This window comes from Chroicocephalus ridibundus, chromosome 3 (assembly GCF_963924245.1).
Source record: "Chroicocephalus ridibundus chromosome 3, bChrRid1.1, whole genome shotgun sequence".
Classification (NCBI taxonomy): domain Eukaryota; kingdom Metazoa; phylum Chordata; class Aves; order Charadriiformes; family Laridae; genus Chroicocephalus; species Chroicocephalus ridibundus.
In genome coordinates, this window is record NC_086286.1 from 123,347,608 (window position 1) to 123,370,755 (window position 23,148).

At 41.4% G+C, this 23,148-nt stretch overlaps 1 protein-coding gene across 1 annotated transcript in view; it reads left to right on the forward strand.

The window, feature by feature from the left end:
- The window catches only part of SUPT3H (SPT3 homolog, SAGA and STAGA complex component), a 293,285-nt gene that overhangs the window by 128,005 nt on the left and 142,132 nt on the right, over positions 1–23,148 (forward strand). The window lies entirely within an intron of this gene.

Sequence of the window (23,148 nt, forward strand, 5' to 3'; positions counted from 1 at the left end):
CCCCCTCTACTCTGCCTTGGTGAGGCCACATCTGGAGTACTGTGTCCAGGTCTGGGCTCCCCAGTTCTAGAAGGCCAGGGAACTGCTGGAGAGGGTGCAGCAAAGGGCTACCAAGATGATGAGGGGACTGGAACACCTCTCTTATGAAGAAAGGCTGAGGGATTTGTGTCTCTTCAGTCTGGAAAAAAGACAGCTGAGGGGGGATCTTATCAACGCTTATAAATACTTAAAGGGTGGGTGTCAGGAGGATGGGGCCAGGCTCTTTTCAGTGGCGCCCAGGGACAGGACAAGAGGTAACGGACACAAACTTGAGCATAGGAAGTTCCACCTAAACATGAGGAGGAACTTCTTTCCTTTGAGGGTGGCAGAGCCCTGGCACAGGCTGCCCAGAGAGGTGGTGGAGTCTCCGTCTCTGGAGACATTCCAACCCCGCCCGGACGCGTTCCTGTGCCATCTGCTCTGGGTGACCCTGCTGTGGCAGGGAGTTGGACGAGATGATCTCCAGAGGTCCCTTCCAACCCTTCTATGATTATACAAAGAAATTCAGAATGAAATTCACATGTAAGGACAGCAAAGACTAGATGTTTAACTCACCTTGCTTATGGCTTTGGAAGTAATGATGGGAAAAAAATTCTGTAAAACTGAGGAGAAGGCAGGGTGTGTTGCTTCAAGCTTGAGTAACTTGTGTTAAAAATAAAATAACAGCATATATGTTATGTCACTCACTGTCACATGATTCTTTTTCAAGATAAGGTATTTTTCAGTGGTTTCGAACAAAGAGCTGTGTATTTTCAGAAGGACTATATGCTCATTGCCTATGCAGTTTGTGATGATACTTTTGTAAGTAAATGTAACATCCAGAGTCAATTTTAAATCTAAAACATGTAAGAGACCTAAAAGGTACCATCTGGATTTTACTGGTTATAGAGATTTGTGACATATTGAGTGTACTGTTATTCATTAGTGTACATGAAAAGATCAATACTAGTGACATCGTCTATATGACTTCTTAGGTATTCATCATGCATTTTGCAATGTTTGTCACTCATATGGGTTAAAACGCCTGGCAAAATGAAATGTTTAAAACCCTGTAGCATTAATTAGATCATGTTATTTGAAATATCCTTGAAGTGTTTCATGTTTAAACATGCTAGTAGTTTTTGGCTTTTTATTTGTTTGGTTGGGGTATTTTTTTTTGTCAAGTGTAGTAGCCCAAAGTATAACTGTCAGACTAATTACATGAGATTTATTTTTGAATCAAAGGTAGCAGGGACAGTAGCAGACCTGGATCATTTGCTGTGTGGACTCGTATGAACTGTCTGTGTTTTATTCTAAATATTCCTGTCTGGCTTTTGGGATAGAGGTGTGTTGTGAAAACAGTGGCAGGAATGACTCCAAATCATACAGAGTTCCTTTTAATCTCTCACTGTGTACTTTATGAAATAAAATGTCAAAAGGCTCTTGGTCACTGTTAACATGGAAAATTAAGGTCTGTAATCTCACAGAGAAGTGATTGAAGTCAGCGTGCAATTCACGTACTGTAGAAGTCTAAAATCCTGTTGTAGTTTGTGCGGCCTAGGGAGATAGTCCTGTCACCGTGACATTGACCCTGCATTTCATCAATGGAATCACTCTCTGGATTCCAGTGACTATATCGACTAAATCTCCTGATGATTTTAGGAGCATTGAATCCCACACGCATCATTAGATGGATTGGATAAATATGATGAAAAAAGATGATTGGAAAATGAAACAAGGTAAGTTTTTACTAGAACCAAAGCGTCTTTTAAAAAGTGAGATAGTCAATGGACTAGTTCAACAGAGGGAAGCAGTGGTTGGTTCTTCATCTGCCTAATCTTTGTGGTCAAATATGACTCAAGAAAATGATACCTGCGACTATGAGTTGACCCATTTCCATTAGCCTGTGAAACTTTTCCCTTTACCAGCCAGAGGTGTGCCTGATTTTCAGGAAAGCTTTTTGGTCTTTCTGTCTTATCAGTGCTGCCTCTAAAGGGAGAAGGGTAAGTATGAAGGCCACAAATCTGTGGCATGGCTTTTTTTTGGTTTCTGAGGTCAGGGTTTGGAAGAGTCCCATTTGTCTTTGTACTACTGAGCCATTTTGTTTCTAGGATTTTTGTGGGGAGTCTGTGTGTGCCGCCGTCACCAAAAGATTTCCAGTTGGGCTCCTGCAGCCAAGATCTCTTAGGTATTTACAAGACAAGTTAGGGCACAGTTAAAGCTTGATTTGTAAATGGTGCCTTTTGCGTTCCTCACTCCTGGGATTATTGTAACAGATTGGAGAATGCTCATCTTCAAGCATTTCTTTGGGTTTTGTTTGTGGGGATTTTTTGAGTTGAGGGTTTCATTCTAATACATATGGGTACATTTACTGTAGTAGTTATTCTCAGAGTCTTAAAAAAAGTGGAATGTGAACCTTGTTTTGTCATCTGAAAAAGTAGACGAATTAGTAAACATCAAGCCCTGAAAAAGTAGATGAATTAATAAACATCGAGCCCTTCCTCTAAACTGGTTCCTCTAGGACAAAACTGCCACTGAAAAATTTAGCAAATACCATCAAGCTTTAGCTTTTTTTCTGTTTCAATACACATAGATTGGTGGTTGACCTGCTGTTGTCCTACAAGATATTCACTAGTAATTCTTTGGCAACTTTGCTGGTGGTGCTGGTAAAGGAACTGTGGACAGAGATAGTTGTAGATAGAGTCCAAGGCCAACCAACTCATGATCCAAGTTCTCTGTCTGAGGAATTGTCGTCATCTTGACTTGTACTCAAAACCTATTTTCGTCTTTAGGGGACAAAAATCGTTGAACTTAAAGTAGCAATACTGGGAACCAAGGGTCAGAATGGGAAAACAGATAGAAATGATGTCAACAAGAGGATCGCAATAATCTTGCTAGTACCATACAGATTAATGATATCAAACCATGGAAAGGTTTAAGAGTTACAACAAAACACTCCTCCGTATGGAGGCTACATTCAGATATAGATATTTATATAAACCCATTAGTTGGTTTCAGTGTAAGTCTCACTGGAAAGATATTTGTGTGTCATAAACCCACAGCATTTTACAATATTCTGTCTTCACAAACCCGTAGAAGAATTATGTTATTGTCAGTGCTGAGTGTGGGAGATTGTCTGTTTTCTGATAGCATTGAAGCCTGCCTTTTTTGGCAGAGACCTGTTTATTTTTACAAGCACCTCATTTCCCTACAAAGACATTTGAGCTTCCCTTGCTTCGACAGCATCTCAATCAGGTTCTTGAAGGAGAAAGCCCAAACTCCCCACTCCCTCCCCTGCCAAACAACAGCAGAACTTCTGTTTTCCTTTGGTGAAACGCCTGGCAACATCAATAGTTTAGTTCTTGACGCTGTTTTCTGGTGACACGGGTTCTGTAAGGTTGCATAATGCAGGTTTCGTTCATCCTCTCCTTGCTTGAGCGTCTGTTTCCTTGGTTGAGTTAAAGAATGCCATGATTTGTCCGCAAAACTTACCAATAGAAATGAGTAGCTGGGCAATGTGGGGAACTGTAGTTCTTTTTATTTTCCCTTTTATCCTGTAACGTATGATGTCCATTCACTCTTGCGCCTTCTAATTCCAACTCATATGAAGACTCGCACCCAACTGAAGTTTAAGCAAATAGTTTTCTGCAGACGAGGAGGATCTACTTCTGTAACGTGAAAATCTTTCTGCCTCCATAAAACTGACTTTGCGAGCTGCGGTTTACATACACAAGCCATTCACGCACATGCAGGAAGTTTTCTTGACTTTTGGTAACGACAGTAAAGTCAATGAAATTAGAGAATAAATGATTCGTTGTAAATATTTAGTGAACTGTGACTAAGCACCTTTTAATAGAAAGTGTCAGTGTTTTAATTCCAGAGGCTAGACTGTTTATGAATAGTTATATTTTATAAGGTACTTTGTCATGGCTCGCGAGATATTTACAACAAATCTTTTTTTAGTGATTTCTTTTTTTTTTTTTTCCCCCGTTAAGAAAGCTCATGAGAATTTCCTGAACGTACAAAGCAGGCTCATGATTGCACAGTATGTCACTGAAAGCAACTTCCCTTGCAGTTTGTATTTCCTTCTGTCTTGATGGACTGGGGTTTCAAGACTGGTGTTATTACCGTACCTGCCTTTGTGGAAAAAGCCTTTGTGGGAAAAGAGAGGGCAAAAAGAGAGAAAATGTTCATGTAGTTCTAAAAACATATTTATATTCCTTACTTTTCTGTAACTGTCCGGAGAGATGCCAGAGAAAGTTCCTACCAGTCAGGATATACGAGTCAATAGGGGTTTATTTTTATTTTAGTTTTAAAAAAAAAAAAAAAAGGAAAAAACCACCCCACCTTATTAATATTGCTTAATTTTTCAACATTACCTGCTGCTCCCTATCAAAGTGAGGGAAGAACAGTAACCATTAGATGATGGTTAAGCTTCTGGGGGAAAAAAGGGGAGGAAAACCCTCGTACATGGAAGTGATTTTTCCATCCAGCCTTGTGCAATTTTGTGTTTTACTCTGTCAGCCGTTGATGAGCGAATTTACTCTCCTTAAATCCTTCTGAAGCTGAGGTTTAGGAAGGCCCTCGGTGCAAAGTCTTGGAAAGCGATTCAGCGAGACTGCTCTGCTGAAATCTTACAGGCGTCTAAAGCCAATAAGGGATTTGGTGTTTTCTAGGCATCAGGCAAAAGCTCTTGAGAACTGTAAAAAATCCCCCTCTCTTATCTGGAGGAGGAGGGAGACGTTCGGAGCCTCAACTCTGCTGCGTTTGAGGCAGGCGAGGACTCCCTTCGAGACATAAAATCCCCATCTCCAGGGGCTGTTTTCCTAAAGAAAAGTCACTCCTACATAAGCGTCGTTGTTAGAGTGGGTAGCAGAATTCAGCAGCTGAATGCTTTAATTTGTAACTTCTCTGATATTTAGTATATTTTTCCTTAAGGGTAATAGAAAGCGTGCTTGCGTGGCTGGGGACTGTCTGCTCTCAGCTGTACCTTCACAAGCAGATTGGAGTCAGGGTAGTTTCATGGTTAATTACATAAGAACGAAAATTTAAAAAAAAAAGCATAAAAAGAGACTTTTCTTTGTTCAGCAAATGTTCCCCATTTCACATTTTTTCATATTGTATTTTTTAAGTTGTCTCCAATTGATTTGATGAGTCTCTTTTGATTAGTCGAAGGCAAGATGAAAGTAAGTAAATATGAATAAAGGCAGCGGAGGCTGACTGGAAATATATTTGAGTCCTAGAAACTTTTCCATTTTTTCAAAAATAAATGTTCCAATAGCACAATTCTAGTGGGTCATGGGCAAATGTTTTTCAAAAGACTTTTTTTTACTTTTAGATTGGAGAGTTAACTCTGGAGATGTTTCTACTGTACCTGGTAATCTCCAGTTGCATTCTAAAGCTACGCTTTGAAAAAACGTATAAACCTGCAAAAATCAAGGCCAGGAATTTCACATGTTTTTTAATCCCATTTATAGCTTGTCTATGTCTTTTTTTGGAAGCTTAGTCATGAAAGTGTATGTGATTTCATGGGGTTTTTTTCCCTTCCTGCTTTTACTTCATAGCAAAAGGCCCCACGCTACAACTTGTTTGTTTGTTTGTTCCTTCGTCTTCGGCGATAATAATGAATGTGTCAGCAGAATTTTCTGAGAAAAAAAAAATAAAATTGTTCATTTTGGTGAATGGAGAAATCAGAAGTGTTAAGACCGTGGCTCTTGGGTGGGATCCCCCCCCCCCATTACTAAGGAGATTCTCTTGCGGATCTTCTCCCATACCCGGCTGTAAAGACCACCTCTTCTCCCACTGGCGGCTGAATATCCCTTCTGTTGCCATCCCTGGTAACCACACTAATTGCTTACATGGAAAAGGAATATTAGGAAAATATTAAGTGAAGCTAAAAATACATTAAATATGATATAGCAGCTGGAAACAGGGAAAGCCAGCACCTTCCACAGGCCAGATCTCCGCGGACCACCAGCAAAGTGCTCCGGGGGCCACTGCAACCATGCAACCACATAACGTGCTTTGGAACATTTACATCAAATATCACCTCCTGCTTTTTACCTTGACCTCAGAAGACTTCCCCAGCTAATGACAAACAATAAACTTACATAGTGTGCCCGAGAGACTTAGGTTCTAAATAAACTCTGTATGATGCCACACATTTTCGAGGAAGCAGAGCTTACCGTAGACCACACAAATCTCAGCCACGAGCATCATTGCTTGTGTGTTGAATGATGCCAAGCTGGAGCTTTAAGAAGCGGCGACTGTGCCTGGATATAGAAGCAACAGTCACGGTGTTAAAAAAAAAAAAAAGGAAAAAAACAACCAAAAAAAAAACCCTCAAAAAACAAAAAAAAGGAGAATATATCGGTGTTTTGTGGCTGCCCCCTCCGTGGCACCCGGGAGCGCAGCTTTTGCCTCTCTCTTCTCCAGCTCCGAAACTGAAAGGAAGGAACGGAGAAGTGTTCAATAAGTGCAGCACGAAGGGAGACATTAATTACTCTCCTGTAACAGATCATTCCGATACCAAAAATTACATTTGCTTTTGCCTCTGTAGTGTGGGATTCAGTGAAACCGCAGCTTTTCTTGGAGAATTCGATCTCTGCCTGACTCCAACCATTGCTCCCTTGGCTCCTAGGGAGGAAGAGGAGGGGAGAGATGGGATGCTGGACACCCTTCCCTCAAGCATGGCAATTCCTGACTTGTGTCTGTAGAGATTAATTCTTATTTTGGAAGCGTGGGTCTTTTTAAAATCTGCTCACCACGGAGCATCTGCTGGTATCGGTTAGGATGCTGCACATGTCCTTAATTTCTTCAAGAATTTTTTTCTTCTGCAATCATAGAAATGTGCTATAAGTAATTGGAAGTGTTCATTGGAATGACTGTTGGACTCTCTGGTATGCCTGTTGGTTTTTTTGGTTTGTTTTTTTTTTATTTTGTCTAGCTTATCTATTTTGATAAATAAGGGAATTAGGATTTTACCTGATAGCACTTCACGTTATGCTCAGCCGATACAGATAAGAACGCAAAGTACAGTATCCGTGATAATGATTTTCTTTGTTAACTCATGCACCGGGCATAGCGCTGGGTGGGCTGTGTTTAAAAAAAAAAAAAAAAAAAAAATCCCTTTTTTCAATGCTTATATTTGATTACTGGCTTTGCCCCTGCTTGAGCGACCTGAAATTTGTCAATTGAAATTAGAATTTCATATTAAGATATTAATTCAATCCAACTATAATTCCGTATAACTCCAAACTGGCAGTTATTGAAAACTAAATGCTTCTCAATGAACAGCACCAACATTTCGCCTGAATGAGCGCAGCTCCCGTTTGCCTGGTTTTTATTGAGAAAGATCAGAAAATACAATCTTTTCTTTTTTTTTTTTTTTTTTAAGAAGACGAATTCGAATGGACGTCGAGTTGTCCTTTACATTGACCCCTTTTGAACTGTCGTCGATAAAGTGAGATAATTAACTGCCCTTTTCTTTCACGTGACGTTCTGTTGAGCCCAACGAGAGTAATTCTTATCCCTGTTTTTTGTCTTATTCTTGACTCGTATCTTGTACGTGCTGCGCTGTAACTTCAGATCCTTCTTTTCGGTGATCTTCTTATATTATTGTTAAACAGACAGTGCGTATTTGGTACTCGTGATTTCGCTTCTTTCCTTTGCGAACTGAATATTTTTTCTATTTTTGAAAATTGAATTTTGGAGTGAAGATTTTTTAAGCGCTCGTGCTTCAGCCTTTGTGCTTATGCGAAAATCTTTCTGAAGTCCAGATATCCACACCACCTGTTTCCTACTTTCCAGTGAGCCACTTTTCATTGAGAAAAAAAAAAAAAAAAGAAAACAATTCATTTGGAGAAATTTAAGAAAGCTGTTTCTTCTTATCGTTTTATTATCTCTGCATTCAAAGTGATTATTTAATAATTTTAGTGGGCAGGGGTGTCAGTGTAGCCTATTGCTTCTGCGTACACCCCCATCCCTAAGTTTCGGGAGGGACCAGGGGTAAAGGAATAGAGGGCAACTATCTATACTGTCATTTGCACATATGGGAAAATAAAGATTTGATCTATAGATTGAATATACAGGAATAGCTTTTGCCAGTATTTTCGCCCTGTATTCTTTTGGGTGGGTTTTTTTGGTTTGGGTTTTTGTTTTGTTTTGTTTTTTTTTTTAAATCCCATATAGTTCCTTAAACAACATATCATGTCAGTAATAAAATGAGAAAAATAAATTGTGTTTTTAATGAGGCCTTAATTGTCTAAGTGATGATTTAGTGTCTGTGCTCAGTATAATTGCTAGAGAGCACATGTTAGACAGAATGAAAAGCTAAAGTGTAATTAGTGGACACGGATGTGGTCATCTTCCAAAGTCCTTGCTTTTGTTTTTGTAGCAAGTAGATCAAGACTGGGGTGACTGTAAAACATCAATATTTTATAAAACTCTTCTTTTCTTGTTCCAAAAATTCTGCCAAATTGCACTTAAATGAAGTCTTCTGAGGAAAAAGCCTGTAAGAGTTCTTTACTATAAATACATTTTTGTGATTTTAAGAAGAATGGGGTATTTATAATGGATTGAACCAGAGCTTCTCTGCTCTGTGTTATCTTTATAATGTTTGCCATAAAGTGCTTCCAGGCGACATCTTGACTTCTGTAATTTTTTTCTTCCTTTTCGTTGCTGCCTGGAACAGATTATTGTGGGTTATAACATTTTAAAACATTTAAGTAATCCATTTGAAAGCAGGAAAAAGAGTGCACCATCGATATGAAATTGCACTGACTTTCCAGAAAAGATTTTATCACAGAACTTCCAATTTCTTACTCCAGGAAGAACGTTGCATAGTTTGATTTCTGAAATAAAATACACTTTTAAAGCATTGTCTTTTTTCAGTGAAATTGACGTATCTTATGGCACAATTTTACATTCGGAAAAAATGAGAATATTGGTGCGTTCAGTGCATTCTGAAGTTAAACCTAAATGAAACCCAAAAGAATTCTTTTCTATTTTGATAGTTGTGCATCTTTTCCTGTTAGTGGATATATTTTTTTCTGTGCCTAGTGGGGAAATAATTTCCATTTCTGTTTTTCACTCCCAGGTTCGGTGGTGGCACAGAGTCACTACTGTCAGAGTTCAGAGCGGGTTTGATTTTTGGTAACTGGGAGACGGTGATGCTTCATTAGCTGTAGAAGGCATGAATGGCCATGCCCCTGAGTTGTTAACTGTAATGTAGGGCAGAGATTTCCAAGCCGTGATCTGTGGACCACTGATGAAATTAAGCATTTTACAGCAGTGTGGTTAATATATATATATAATAGCTAAAAGAATAATCTAGACATACTGCAAATATTTATTTCATAGTTAGGTTTTACAGGGTTTGTGAGAACTGCTGAGATTTGTAATGCTCTTCTGGTCTCAAGTATTTCCGTATTTTTGAGATGGGTCATGTTTTTCGACACCTCTTTACGTTTCTCCCCATGACTCCAGTGAGTGCTGTAACATCTATCTCACACGAGTACTGCCGAGATGACCGATGAGAATACAGGCTCTCTACGTGCAGAGGTGGACTTTTCAAATCATTTTGTTTTACTATTAAAATTAAATCTAATTTGCTAATTTACTATTAAAATAAATCTAATTTGCAAAGCCTGATTTGTCAGTAGAGCACTTGTTACCACCCGGCAATGGGAGCCGTAGGGGAATAACTTGGTTTTTTTTTAACCACAGCCCAACTGTGGACAAGTTACTTCCCTTCTCCAGGCGTTGACTTCAGGAAGGGTACTAAAGTTAAAAAAAAAAAAAAAAAAAAAAAAGATGTTATAAAAAGTTTTAGCATCTGATAAAGAAGTGTATTATTTGAGAATTGGATATAATTATCATGGTTTAACACCCGAAGATCTCATTCATAAAGTTGTGATGTGGATTTTTACAACAATGAAAAATGGTCTCGACATTTTGGAGAATATAAAAAGAATAACATTATTCCTCTAAAAATTAGCATAAAGCATTCATCCTCATTTATATTTTGTATCTTGTGGATTAGTTTAAATTGTCTTGTGGTTTTAATCTAGATTTAAAATAGCTAGGGATTTCCACTTTTGGTTAACACTTACAATGTATATATACAGTGAGATGATGTTTTGACTTCCTGCTCTCCTCATCACTTTTTCGCCCTGTCCTCATGAGAGCAGGCTGAAAATTCATCTCTCTTGGCTTTGTTAAATTCCATTTGGGTTTGGGTATATTGTTGAGATGAACTTTTTCCTAGAGCAGAAATGACTGATCACGGTCCAGTCTGCACAGTCTAGAAAGACAGTTGTCTCATTTATTTCCTGAAAAACCGAAACCCTTTGTGAATGAGCGAGTGGAACATATTATGTTATACGACTGGAATAAATTATATCTTTTTCCTTCGCCAGCCGGAAGGATTTGTAAAATTAATTTATGCTTAAGACACTTAACTGTTAGAGTTTGGTGCATTCTGATTAGTATACAATGGTACTGAAAAGAGTTCTTGCCACAGCTTTGTGTTGGGATAATTCTGCTGATTTTCAGCAGTTAGGAAGCGTTTACAAGAGTAGAAGAGGAAAAAAGAAAGCCCAACCAAACCAGGGTGAAGTCTATTGTCTTTTGTCAATAAGCAGAACTTTTAAAAGCACCTATATAACATAGCTGCCTGTATCCTAGCACTTCTGTTCCAAAATCGCACTCGTTCTCAGCTCGTGGGTATTGTACTTACAGCAGTTTTCCAAGAGTAACCAAGTTAGTTCAGTGAAACCATATGTAGAAAGATTATTCTGCAGAGCTCTTAGCAAAACTTAGAAAATTAGGTTTTGATGGAATTTAGACATATTCACCCTGAAAGAGATGGAACTATAAATAGTTGGGTGGGAGTAGACCTGTATAGCGTCTTGCATCGAAATTGACAATATTTTGCATATTGACAGTTCGTAAAGTAAGAGACCATGGGGGAGGAAAAATATTTTAAAAACAGTTTACTCAAATGCATTTTCTAAGTTGTGTTTTTATATACGTGAATTCACTTTTCATGTTGTAACTGTAGTCATACGCTTAGGTACAGATAATCTTACACTTTCTGCGTGCAGTCTGTTTAATGTACATGTTTATTCTTCCAATAACGTAATATGCAGTATTCTGCTTTGATTTGCTGTATGATATTGCTCGTGGAGAGAAGTCACGGCACTGGGGGAAGTTCTTGAAGAGAGGAAGAAAGCAAATACCATTTCTCTCTCCAAAAAAGCCAAGAAGGAGGATCTGGGGAATGACAGGCCAGTCATCCTCACCTTGATCCCTGGACAGATCATCCTAGAAACCATTTCTGAGCCTGTTGAGGTTAAGAAGGTGATTTGGAGTGGTCAGCATGGATTTACGAAGGGGAAATCATGTGTGACCAACCTGATAGCCTTCTATGATGAAATAACTGGTGCAGCATGTGAGGGAGGAGCAGTGAATGCTGTTTACCTTGACTTTAGCGAGGCTTTTGACACCATCTCCTGTAACACCCTCATATGCGAGCTGATGAAGTAGACAAATGGATGGACAGTGAGGGAGACTGAAAACTGTCAGAAGGGCTTGATTCAAAGGGTTGATATCAGCAGCATGAAATCCATCTGGATGCCGGTTTCTGGTGATGTATCCCAAGAGTTGATCCTGGGGTCAGTACTGTATAATGTTTTCATTTGTGACCTGGATGAGGGAACACGATGCACCCACAGCAAGTTTGTTGATGATACAAAACTGGGAGGAATGACTGATAGGCCAGATGGGTGTGCTGCCATTCAGAGGGACCTCAACCGGCTGGAGAAATGGACCAACAGGAACTTCATGAAGTTCCACAAAGGGAAAAGCCAAGTCATGCCTCTGGGGAGGAACAACCCCAGCCACTAGAAGAGGCTGGAGGCTGACCATCTGGAAAGCAGGTTTGCAGAGAAGGCCATGGCGGGGTCCTGGTGGACACCAAGTTGGACATGTGCCAGCCCTGTGCTCTTGTGGTAGCATCTAGGCAGGCTGTTGCCGGCAGGTGAGGGAGACGATCCTTCTCCTCTGCTCAGCAATGGTGAGACCTATCTGGATTGCTGGGTCCATTGCCGGACTCCCCACTACAAGAGAGACGTGGACATACTAGAGCAAGCCAGTGAAGGGCCGCTAAGATGATCAAGGGACTGGAGCATCTCTTGTACAAGGTGAGGCTTGTGAGAGCTGGGACTATTCAGCCTGGAGAAGAGAAGGCTCAGGGAGATCTTATCAATGTCTATAAATAACTGATGGGGGGGAGTAAAGAAAACAGAACCAGGCTTTTTTCAGTGGTGGCCAGTGACGGGACAAGAGGCAATGAGCACAGATGGAAATACAGGAAATTCCACTTAAACGTAAGAAAAAAACATTTTGACTGTGAGGGTGGTCAAATGTGTGGGAACAGGCTGTGCAGAGAGGTTGTGGAGTATCCATCCTTGGAGATACTGAAAACCCAACTGGACAGAGCCCTGAGGAAACTTCTTTGAGCAGGGAAATTGGATTAGGTGTCTCCATATGTCCCTTCTAACCTCAGCTGTTCTGTGATACACGGAGTAGCAGTGGCATAATGGTGTCTTCTTCTCACTTTTTCCCCTTCTGTACTGCAAGATGATGATTTTCCAGGTATGAATATGAATTTATTAAGGCAAAAATTTGATAGAAATGTAAAGAAACATTAACAGAAGTTGCTCTTTCCAAAGGGAGGCTTTTTTTGTTTCCACAAGTTATTAAAAAAATTTCAAGATCAACTGAAAAACCTGATTCAGAAGGTTCATGCTTAAACAAAACACTTTATTGAGTCAAGACAGAGTGACCTCCCACGGAGTTGGGAGACTTTAACATCTCTGAAATTCATTCCCTGAGGAATTCATCACTGAGGAATTCATTACTGATTCTTCATGTGAAAAGAATGGGACTTTTCATTTGGCAAGCTGTTAGAAATGGTTAATCCTGCTGTCTGGCAGACCTTACTGTTAAAACACTCATGGTGTAAACAAGCTACGTCCATTTTCAGGTAAACAAAGTTTCTCTTACAAAGGTCTTGCCTTGTTTGGATCTTACTTCGGTGGTGCAATGAACTTGACCGATGCCTTTGGATGTTGCTTTCCACCATCATGACTGAGAAGTAGACCTCTTCCTTAATGATGATAAGGAAGAGGGAAGCCTCTTCAGGCTCCAAATACTTCAGGCTCCCCTCATTGGGGAAGCCTCTTTCAGGCTCCAAATACAGAGTTCCAACAACCATCTGTTAGTTGAAGGTGAAATACCACTTTAGAATGGGATCATATCCCATTTTTCAGTATTTTAAGTCACATAATGAAGATTTCTTCTTGTGTACTTGTTTTACATCACAAGAGCCCCTCAGTTCTTGGTAAAGCTTAGTTTTCAATATTTCCAGCAGTGAAACTTCTGTTCCCTTCTGAGATGGTTAAGCTCTTATTTTCAGATGTTTTCCTTCTGATTTACTCTAAATGTTCCTTTTCTAAATTTTATCCCTTTACTATATACTTTTGAATAATTAAATGGTATTAAGTAATGTATCTCTTCTTGCTTTTTATGCTTTTAGAATATCTGCAGACATCATCACAGCTTAATTTTATACTGGAAAAAAACCCCACCATTTTGTAGCTGACATTTCCATTTCTTCCTGTGCTTGCCGTTGTCACTGCCATACGCATTTTGGAAAAAAGCATTTTCCTTAAGCTGAGTTTCCTTTTAGGAGATTCTTTTAGAAGATCATCAAGTCCAACTTCGACCTAACTCTGACAAAAGCCACCACTAACCCACATCTCTAAGCACTATGTCTACCCTTCTTTTAAACACCTCCAGGGATGGTGCTTCAACCACTTCCCTGGGCAGCCTGTTCCAGAAGCTGTTAAGTTCTAAGGTCTTCAGTCTTCCTTGCAGCTCTTAAGTTAGCACAAGTACCCAGAGTCTACTTTTTCAGCTCTTCTTTCTGTGAGGTTGTGAAAAAAAAATAAAAATCTGTATGCTTTGTCTTCATGTAATTTGGCACTTAAATTTGTTAGTACTTTTCTGTAATGGGCTTAGTGCAACCTCTTTGTAAGTTTACACCAGCCATGTTTTAGGGAGGAGCTGTATTTGCCAATGTCACTGTATCACACAGAATCACAGAATGGTTCAGGCTGGAAGGAACCTTAAAGATCACCCAGTTCCAACCCCCCTGCCCTGGGCAGGGACACCTCCCACCAGACCAGGCTGCTCAAAGCCCCATCCAGCCTGGCCTTGAACACCTCCAGGGATGGGGCACCCACCGCTTCTCTGGGCAACCTGGGCCAGTGTCTCACCACCTTCACAGGAAAGAATGTGTAGACCTTGCTTGATTATAGAGGGGGTAGAGTGCTCCCTCAGCAAGTTTGCCAATGACACAAAGCTGGGGGGGGGGTGGCTGACACACCGGAAGGCTGTGCCGCCATACAGAGAGACCTGGACAGGCTGGAGAGTTGGGCAGAGAGGAACCTTATGAAATTCAATAAGGGCAAGTGTCGGGTGCTCCACCTGGGGAGGAATAACCCCATGCACCAGAACAGTCTGGGGCTGACCTGCTGGAGAGCAGCTCGGTGGAAAGAGACCTGGGAGTCCTGGTGGACAACAGGATGACCATGAGCCAGCAATGTGCCCTTGTGGCCAAGAGGCCAATGGCATCCTGGGGTGCATCAAGAAGAGTGTGGCCAGCAGGTGGAGGGAAGTCATCCTCCCCCTCTACTCTGCATTGGTGAGGCCACATCTGGAGTACTGTGTCCAGTTCTGGGCTCCTCGGTTCAAGAAGGCCAGGGAACTGCTGGAGAGGGTGCAGCAAAGGGCTACCAAGATGATGAGGGGACTGGAACACCTCTCTTATGAAGAAAGGCCAAGGGATTTGGGTCTCTTGAGTCTGGAAAAAAGACGTCTGAGGGGGGATCTTATCAACACTTATAAATACTTAAAGGGTGGGTGTCAGGAGGATGGGGCCAGGATCTTTTCAGTGGTGCCCGGGGACAGGACAAGAGGTAACGGACACAAACTTAAGCATAGGAAGTTCCACCTAAACATGAGGAGGAACTTCTTTCCTTTGAGGGTGGCAGAGCCCTGGCACAGGCTGCCCAGAGAGGTGGTGGAGTCTCCGTCTCTGGAGACATTCCAACCCCGCCCAGACGCGTTCCTGTGCCACCTGCTCTGGGTGACCCTGCTCTGGCAGGGAGTTGGACTAGATGATCTCCAGAGGTCCCTTCCAACCCTATGATTCTATGATAGAGCGTACGGACTTCACAAACTGAAGTCTGTGATATGGCTTAAGTCAGCATTTCTGGTTTCCTCTTCACATTTAGGACAACTCCCCTCAGTGCTGAGAGCCGATTCAGTTAGGACTGTGGTAAATGCTCCCAATGAGTCAAAAGTCATGGAGAAACGAACTCTCCCATTTGATCCCTTTTCTCCTCATAGACCAAATGGCTGCTTGGTCTAATTCTTCCAGCCATGCAACGCAGTTTGCTTTGGTCTTGCCCAGAGTAGGTGAAATGCTCGGTGGGGCTGTGACCGACGTACAGCAGTTGGTGTTAAGGAGCCCTGGAGCCACGATGGTGTAAAGTGCAGGCAGGTTATTGAGAAGTTGGCGCACAAGCTTTTCAAAACGGCTGTGGGGCGATTACTGATGTACCAAACTGCACAAGACAGTCTGAATCTCCAAGAATTGCTCCTTGCAAAATGGGGTTTCTTCCAAGTTTAGCCACTGGCAGCCTTGGCAGAAAAAAAATTGGAAAATAACCCTAATTTTTCTAATTTCTGTATTAAAATTGCTGTCGGTTTTGAATGCTTTTTTTGGAATGTTTTTATTGTAACTTAAACATGATTTGTCTAAACTTTAAAGAAAAAGCTAACACAGCTACAACTTGCAGTTTGACTTTATATCTCTCATACTTGCACTAAATGCTGGTAAAGAACTGTGTTCAGGGTGACGTATGAAACCTACGTAAATTTGGTTTCATTAATCCAAGCAGATAAATATATTAACGATGAACTCTGGTTGGAATTAAGATTACTTTTTCTTTTTAAATGGCCTTTGGTGGCAGTGACCCGATGAGGCACTAAACATACAAACAGCAATGTAAATTCCAGCGCTGTTTCGGGTAGCACTGGTAGAACGCGCTGGTTAATTAACATAACTCGATGCTGTAAATTGTTCCATTTTTCATTAAGCTAAGGCAATAAGCAAGTAAGATTATTTATTTTTTAAATTAACGTCCCTTTACCAAGTTCACTGACAGTATTGGGAGGGAAGGAAGGAACAACAGTCTGTCACATCATCTCTCTCTGATATAACGTATCTTAACATAAAATAGAAATAACTTTGAGACCTGGTTGTTTGTGGCTCTTTCCGCTGTTGCAATTATCCTTTTACTTTTGGCAATTTCTTCCTCCCGGATTTTGTTCTTTCTTTCCTCTTCCACTCTCCGCACAACGTGTCCTCCTCTGCACGTCTAATCAATGTGCTGGTTTGGCATCAGTCATCCCTTTCCTTTCAGACTCTGCTTCTCCCTAATTTGTTCGGCAACAGCCGTGGCAAGCAAAGTGGAGGGAGAAGAGGTGGCTTTAGCTTTTGAGAGTTTGGAAAAGGCTCTATCCTTATCTTATTTTCTCTGGGATGTCTGTTGCAATGGCAGGTTCATTCCCACGCTCATCTGAAAGAAACCTGTAATTTCCCAGTTTTCTGTCTTCTAAGGGGCCAGATCTCAATATTTTTATCTTTGTCTTCCGAGTCAACCTCTTATGGCACCACGCGGGATTACTTCAATGTATTGTATCCCTGATTTTCCAAAGTTTGTTGTTATTGATTTTTAATGCTTTGCAGTGCTTGTCCTTCTGGCACTTGAATTGCTGGAAGTTTTCTGTGTCTTCTTGTGCTCAGTGCTGTAAAACTGATTTTCTTTGTCACCACCTGGCTGTCAGGTCTCGAATAACTCGTATATTTAGGAGAACACTTGTTTTTAGTATGGAAACATCTCTGAGAATTAATATGCTGCACATTCCAAATGCATTCCGGCCAAACAGCTGACAGAAAAGAAATTTACTGCGTATTCTTACAGAACTGAGGAGACGTGAGCCCAGATATTACCCAGTCCAAATATATCTAGTAGTTGATTTGTCCTCTGTGATTTTGTGGGATCCTTGCCTGGTTTTAGATTTGTAACAGCGAATTAGCTGGTTCTGTATGTGGCAAGCAATTATATTTTGATCATATTCTGCTCAGTTGGTCAGATGAAAATGCAGGGTGGGAATTGGCTTGCTCATACAGACACCCGGGTTCAGGTGGCAGCAAGCAGTTGTCTACATGTGGGTTAAGTCTAGTCTCTATGTTCCCGTTACATGTTGGCTGAACATCTTCCAAGCTCCTTTGATTTCTTTTGAATCTCCTCGGTATATTTTTGTGTTTATTTCTCCTCGTGCGAATACTGGCCTTCACAGGCACGCCTAGTCTGAGCCTGATGCTTCAACACGTGTCCTAAGTTAGGAATTGCCGAATCCAGCAGCCTCCAGCTCAGTCATTCAATGCTGGAGAGCCTCAGTCCTCACGTGCAGAGACACAGACACAGACGGGTCTCTCCGTCAACCCCCAGACCCCGCAGTCTCCCCAGCAGCTGATGTGGACCTCCTGGTCCCTCCAGTAGCCAACTCACAGACCCTCTGGTCTCTCCAGTATCCAGCCCAGATTTAGGGCCACTTTGATACGTGCATCCCAAACCTCTTATCCTACTCACGGGCTACACTTCCACGTACACAATGTTCACCCAGTCAGGTCTCTCCTGCAAATGGACCTCTGTGACCTGCAGTTGCAGGCGGGAGCAAATAAATACCTCTGTGCTGAGGACAGAAGAAATACCTGCTTGCCCTATGTGAGATCTTCAGATGCTTAGAAAACCATTTCACTTCTGGAGGTCCCATCTCTGCTGCTGCAAATCCTTCATGGAGGAACTACCTGAAAGGATGTTGTAGAGAGGTGGGTGTTGGCCTCTTCTCCCAGGTGAATAATGACAGGACCAGAGAAAATGGTCTGAAATCAGCCTTTCCTTCCCCCGTCACTCTGGACTCACCGTTTCCATGAACACTCCTACACAATACCCTTATGGCCAACAAACTGTTCATGAAAATACACTTTATTTATTTTTATTGTGGAAGATCATGTACAGAGGGATCCAGTAAGACTAAGAAACAGCAATCTCCAAGTCATATGAGGAGAGGCTGAGGGAGCTGGGCATGTTTAGCTTGGAGAAGAGGAGGCTGAGGGGAGACCTCATTGCCCTCTACAACTCCCTGAAAGGAGGGTGGAGAGAGGTGGGTGTTGGCCTCTTCTCCCAGGTGAATAATGACAGGACCAGAGGAAATGGTCTGAAGTTGTGGCAGGGGAGGTTTAGGTTAGATATGAGGAAGAATTGCTTTACTGCAAGAGTGGTCAGGCACTGGAACAGCCTGCCCAGGGAGGGGGTTGAGTCACCATCCCTGGGGGTGTTTAAGAAACGTCTAGATGTGGCACTTCAGGGCATGCTCTAGTGGCAGAGACTGTAGGTTGTTTGGTTGGACTCGATGATCTCAAAGGTCCTTTCCAACCATTGAAGATTCTATGATTCTATGATTCAAAAAAGGAAAATTGTTAGGTATTTCTAGAGAAGAAAAAAAAAAAAAAAAAGCCTGCTTCCCACCAGTCTACCTTGCTGCTTTTATACTTTTCCTAGGCTAGATTCATCAAATTTATTTGAGGTGGTAAATTCCACATGAGTTGGGGCAGCTTTGTTATGGTATGAACTCAATAGAAGCCCCAGTAAGGGAAACTATTTATTCTAGCTTAGCGCACTCCCAGCCACCCTGGTTATACTTCCTTTCTGGCCAGGACGGCTTTTCCGAGGCTGTGGAGGACGGGAGATTGCAGCAGCTTTCTGTCTCCACGCTCTACACTCCTGGTGGTCTGGCCACCTGGAGAGCTCTGCGTCGGGGCGAGGGGGGGTGGGTTGAAGCAAGGCTGGCCCGATACCTTTCGCAAGGCGCTTAAAACCCCGAGAAACGTAGCAAAGGAAGGGCTTTATCTATTTCTGTAGCTGCCCGAGATTTTGAGGTTCTTACAAACGTGGGTGCCTGCAGCATGAGCAGCCGTGGTACCTCGGCGCGTGCCAAGCGCGTAGTGGGCCATGCTACTGCGCGTCGGCATTTAGTGGCTGGGACGTTTACCCCTTTTGATGAGCCTGAAACCATCACGGCAGGAACTTAAATAAATTAGAAATAGAAGCTGAAAGTAAACAGTAAAAGAGCTGCGGCAGTCTTTTCTTTCTCCGCGCTACTATTTTAATCCTCCTGTGAAAATCCGGGTAAGTCGATCGCCCCCTTGTAAAAATGTTTCCATAAAACAGACAAACCTTTGAAACTGGATCTTCTAAGAAGGCTTTGTTATTGTAGGACGTGACTAATGGGTAGATGCTCCTGTTGTCAGGACGGTCTTCCGTAGCATTGTGCTGTTTTGATGCACTGCTACTGTTATATCTTGTTATATTTCCTCCAGTGTTTACCTGTGGGGAAACAGCTCTTTTCTGTTTTCAAGAGAATTTTTATATGTTTCATAGGAAGACTTATTTATACTTCTAGGGAATGGAAGGTTCTTTAAAAGACTCTCTGAAGAACCGTTAAAAGCAAAGCACACGTGAAGTAAAATCCGTAAGTTATATTAAAACGTCAAGTTCAGTTTCAGTTCCCAGAAACAAGGGCACCAAATTTTTGGTTTCCTTTCTTTTTTTTTTTTTTTAGGGTTTTCTTTTTGGTTCTTAACCTGCTTCGTATTCTGCAACTTGGCAAAAATCTGAGCCCCCTGACTCTTAGTTTAGTGTTTATTCTGCTATGGAGAAGTAAAATGGTAAAAGGGAAGAAAAAAATGGAAGAGTTTATTACTTCAGCTGCTTGTGCGTGTGTAGTTATTACCTCTGGTAGCAGAAAGGGGTAAAAAAAGGTTGTGTTTGGTATCTTAAAGAGTATTATCCTATAAGCATGTTAGAATCGAGGAACATATCAGATGCCATACAACTAAAATTAACAAGTATTGAAGCTTTACATTTTTGTAGTGTCTAAAAAATCCCGTATCCATTGCAAAGGAAAAGGAAGCGGCCGTGGGTGGGTGTGGGTTTGGTTTTTGTTTTTTTGTTTTTTTCCTGAAACCACCATGCCGGTGCCTCGCTTGCTGTGTGTGGGAAAGAAGTTGGCAGGAGTTACGTGGGAAAACAGGGAAGGCAAACCGAGATAGGAATAGCTTCTGAAGGTAGAAAGGGCGTACGTGAGGGAGGAAGAAAGTAGGTGCATCTGGAACTTGATTTTTCAAGTAGCGCAGTTGAGTTTGCGTCTGTCTCCTTCACGTTCCGCCATCAGCTCCGACACAGCCTTTTGCATCAGAATGGAGCAGAAAGATTTAATATCTGTCTCTTCAATGTACCGTGTCTTGGTTGCGTCTCTTCTACTTCTCGTGCCGTTTAGGGAGCTGGTAGTTACTCGGGAGTGAGAGTTTTAGGCGCAGGCAGGGAGGGCATCTCAACGTGGAGGCAGCGTCCTGCCGCAAAAATTGGGTTTTCTTCTTGCACTTCGTTGTCTTCAGAAAAAAAATAAACCAAATAACCTTTCATTTGTGATTGTGGAATGCTTGGTGATAAAACTGTGAACAAAATAAGAGTGCATTTAAGATGATAGGGCTGGCATCCTGACATTTACTGCTCTCTTACATATTTGATGCATTTTGCATTTAAAGTCTCGGAAAGAAAGAAAAAATACTGTTAAATATTAAAGGGCCAGTAAGTGAGAACGAACAACATACTGTGGTGGTGATAACTGAATTCTGTTTGGTTTTATATACCTTGTATCATTAGAAAAAAAGTAAACTTTCCTGTTAATTTACTTGTGCACCTTACTTTTAAAAAAATAAATATTTTATCCTATATAAGCAATTATTTTGAATCAGTGATGTTTTTGATATTATTTTACATTCCAGTGTAATGTGGTAATGAATAATTCTATTTTTATATGTATTTCCTTTATAATATCCAGGTATTTGCAGTTTGTAAAATATTTTGTGGGATCTGGCTTGTTTGGTGGGCTGTGCTTCTAGTCCTGGGAAGGATCGGAGATGATGATTCATGGACGTGCGCGCTCCTGCCTGATAGAGGAAGAGTTATTGGAGTTGTCCTCATTGCAGAGATGCTGTACAACGCGTTATAAAACATGAACAACTCTTTAATGTGCTGATAGTCTCAAGAAGAGAGAGAAATCATAAGACATTGCCCCAGTAGTTCTCGTTGTGCTCTTACATGGGTCACAGAATTAATTATCATTAGAATTTCAAATGCTGTGTGAAGAATACTGGATATAATCTCATTATCAGATAAAGGAAAAAAACCACCCTACTATATAACTCTTCAGTTGTTTATAGGTAAAATATCTTTTTATTTTATTGCAGGGTAGAAGAATGCTTTTGTAAGGGGATAAATGATGCATTCAGTCACCTGTGAATATCTGAATCTTGCTTATAAATAAAATTTCACTAATTTTATAAGAAACTGTAGTGTTATTTTTGGTCTGCGGTATTTGATTTACAGTGAGTATATTTTACTGTACAAGTTCTCTTACTTTAAAATCTCAAGTTTAGGAGGAGAGAGAACATTCTTTTAGAAATTCTGTGGTTCTGTGAAATGCTCTGAGGAAATATTTTGAAAGCGTTGCGAGTTGTCTTTCTCTGTAATGATGTAAGAGTGAAATAGCTTTTTTTTTAAATTTTGATATGCATGTCGTGATAAGATATTTTCAGTGAGCAAACATTGGGCTCCATTGAGACCATTTTGGAATTAACAGCTCTAAGTTTTAAAGATAATTCAGCCAAAAGTCAGATATGGAGGGACTGAAAGTAGAGCAACAGTTAAACCTTGAGAACGGTTAATGGCTTTGATTTCCACTGGTGGATGATTTCATTTTAAAAATACCGTGTCTGTTTTAGGATGCTGGAGTGCAAATATCACATACTAGACCTGGGCTTGGTTGTTCTGATTGGGAGATTGAGCTTTCATGAACTCTGTGATGTGCAGGTGTCCAAGCAACTGTAGACCATAGCTCTCCAGAACCAACAGTAGTCAACTACAACAAACAGCACCTTTTTCTACTTCATGTGATGAGGGGAAGCCACGTAGAGTAAGAGACCTTTTCTTTTCTCTCGACTGCAGTTCAACTACCCAGGTGGAGGTAGGGGTTAGGGAGGGTTTAAGCTCTCTAGACTCGCTGAGCTGGACTGATTAGGGGTGGAGTTTGGTTGTGACCTACCCTAGTTTTGGACACTAAAAGATCTTCGTTGCTCTAGCAACCTGGTCTAGTGGGAGGTGTCCCTGCCCGTGGCAGGCGGGGTGGAACTAGATGATCTTTAAAGTTCCTTCCAACTCTAACCGTTCCATATTTCACTGGGTCTTCAACGGCTTCTCTGAAAGAGTGCAGCTACCAACAAGTAGTAAATCGTAGAATCACAGAAGGGTTTGGGTTGGAAGGGACCTTAAAGATCATCTAGTTCCAACCCCCCTGCCCTGGGCAGGGACACCTCTCACTGTCAGCCCCACTTGGACCTCTTACATGTTTCAAATTAAGTACCCCTGGGTCTGGACCTGAAGCACACCATCCCAATTTCAGCTGAATAGTTTCATAGCCATTTTGGGGCATTGCATGGGAAATGCCCAGGCCCTGCAGTGGGTTGGGGATGCTACAAACAGAAGGTCCAACATTCAGATTTTCTGCAGCATCTCCAGTCTCTCTCCGTAGGCTGGCGACGGCCACGGCCCGTCCCAGGTCAAGGGAGCAGTCCCAGCTTCAGCTGCATGGCTAGCAGATAAGGCAGGTGTGGAGAGCAACCGCTGGTATTAGAGATGATAAAGCCTTGCAAAAAGCCCGTCGTCACGATTTCTCATTTAACGGCGCCTGTTGACGTGTTGTGATGTTATATGAGCACTGTCATCTCTTTATCGTCTCTTGTCATTTAATCTTGCAGCGTAGACTTTAAGAGCCCCCTGTATATCATTATGCATAAAAATGTTTACCTTT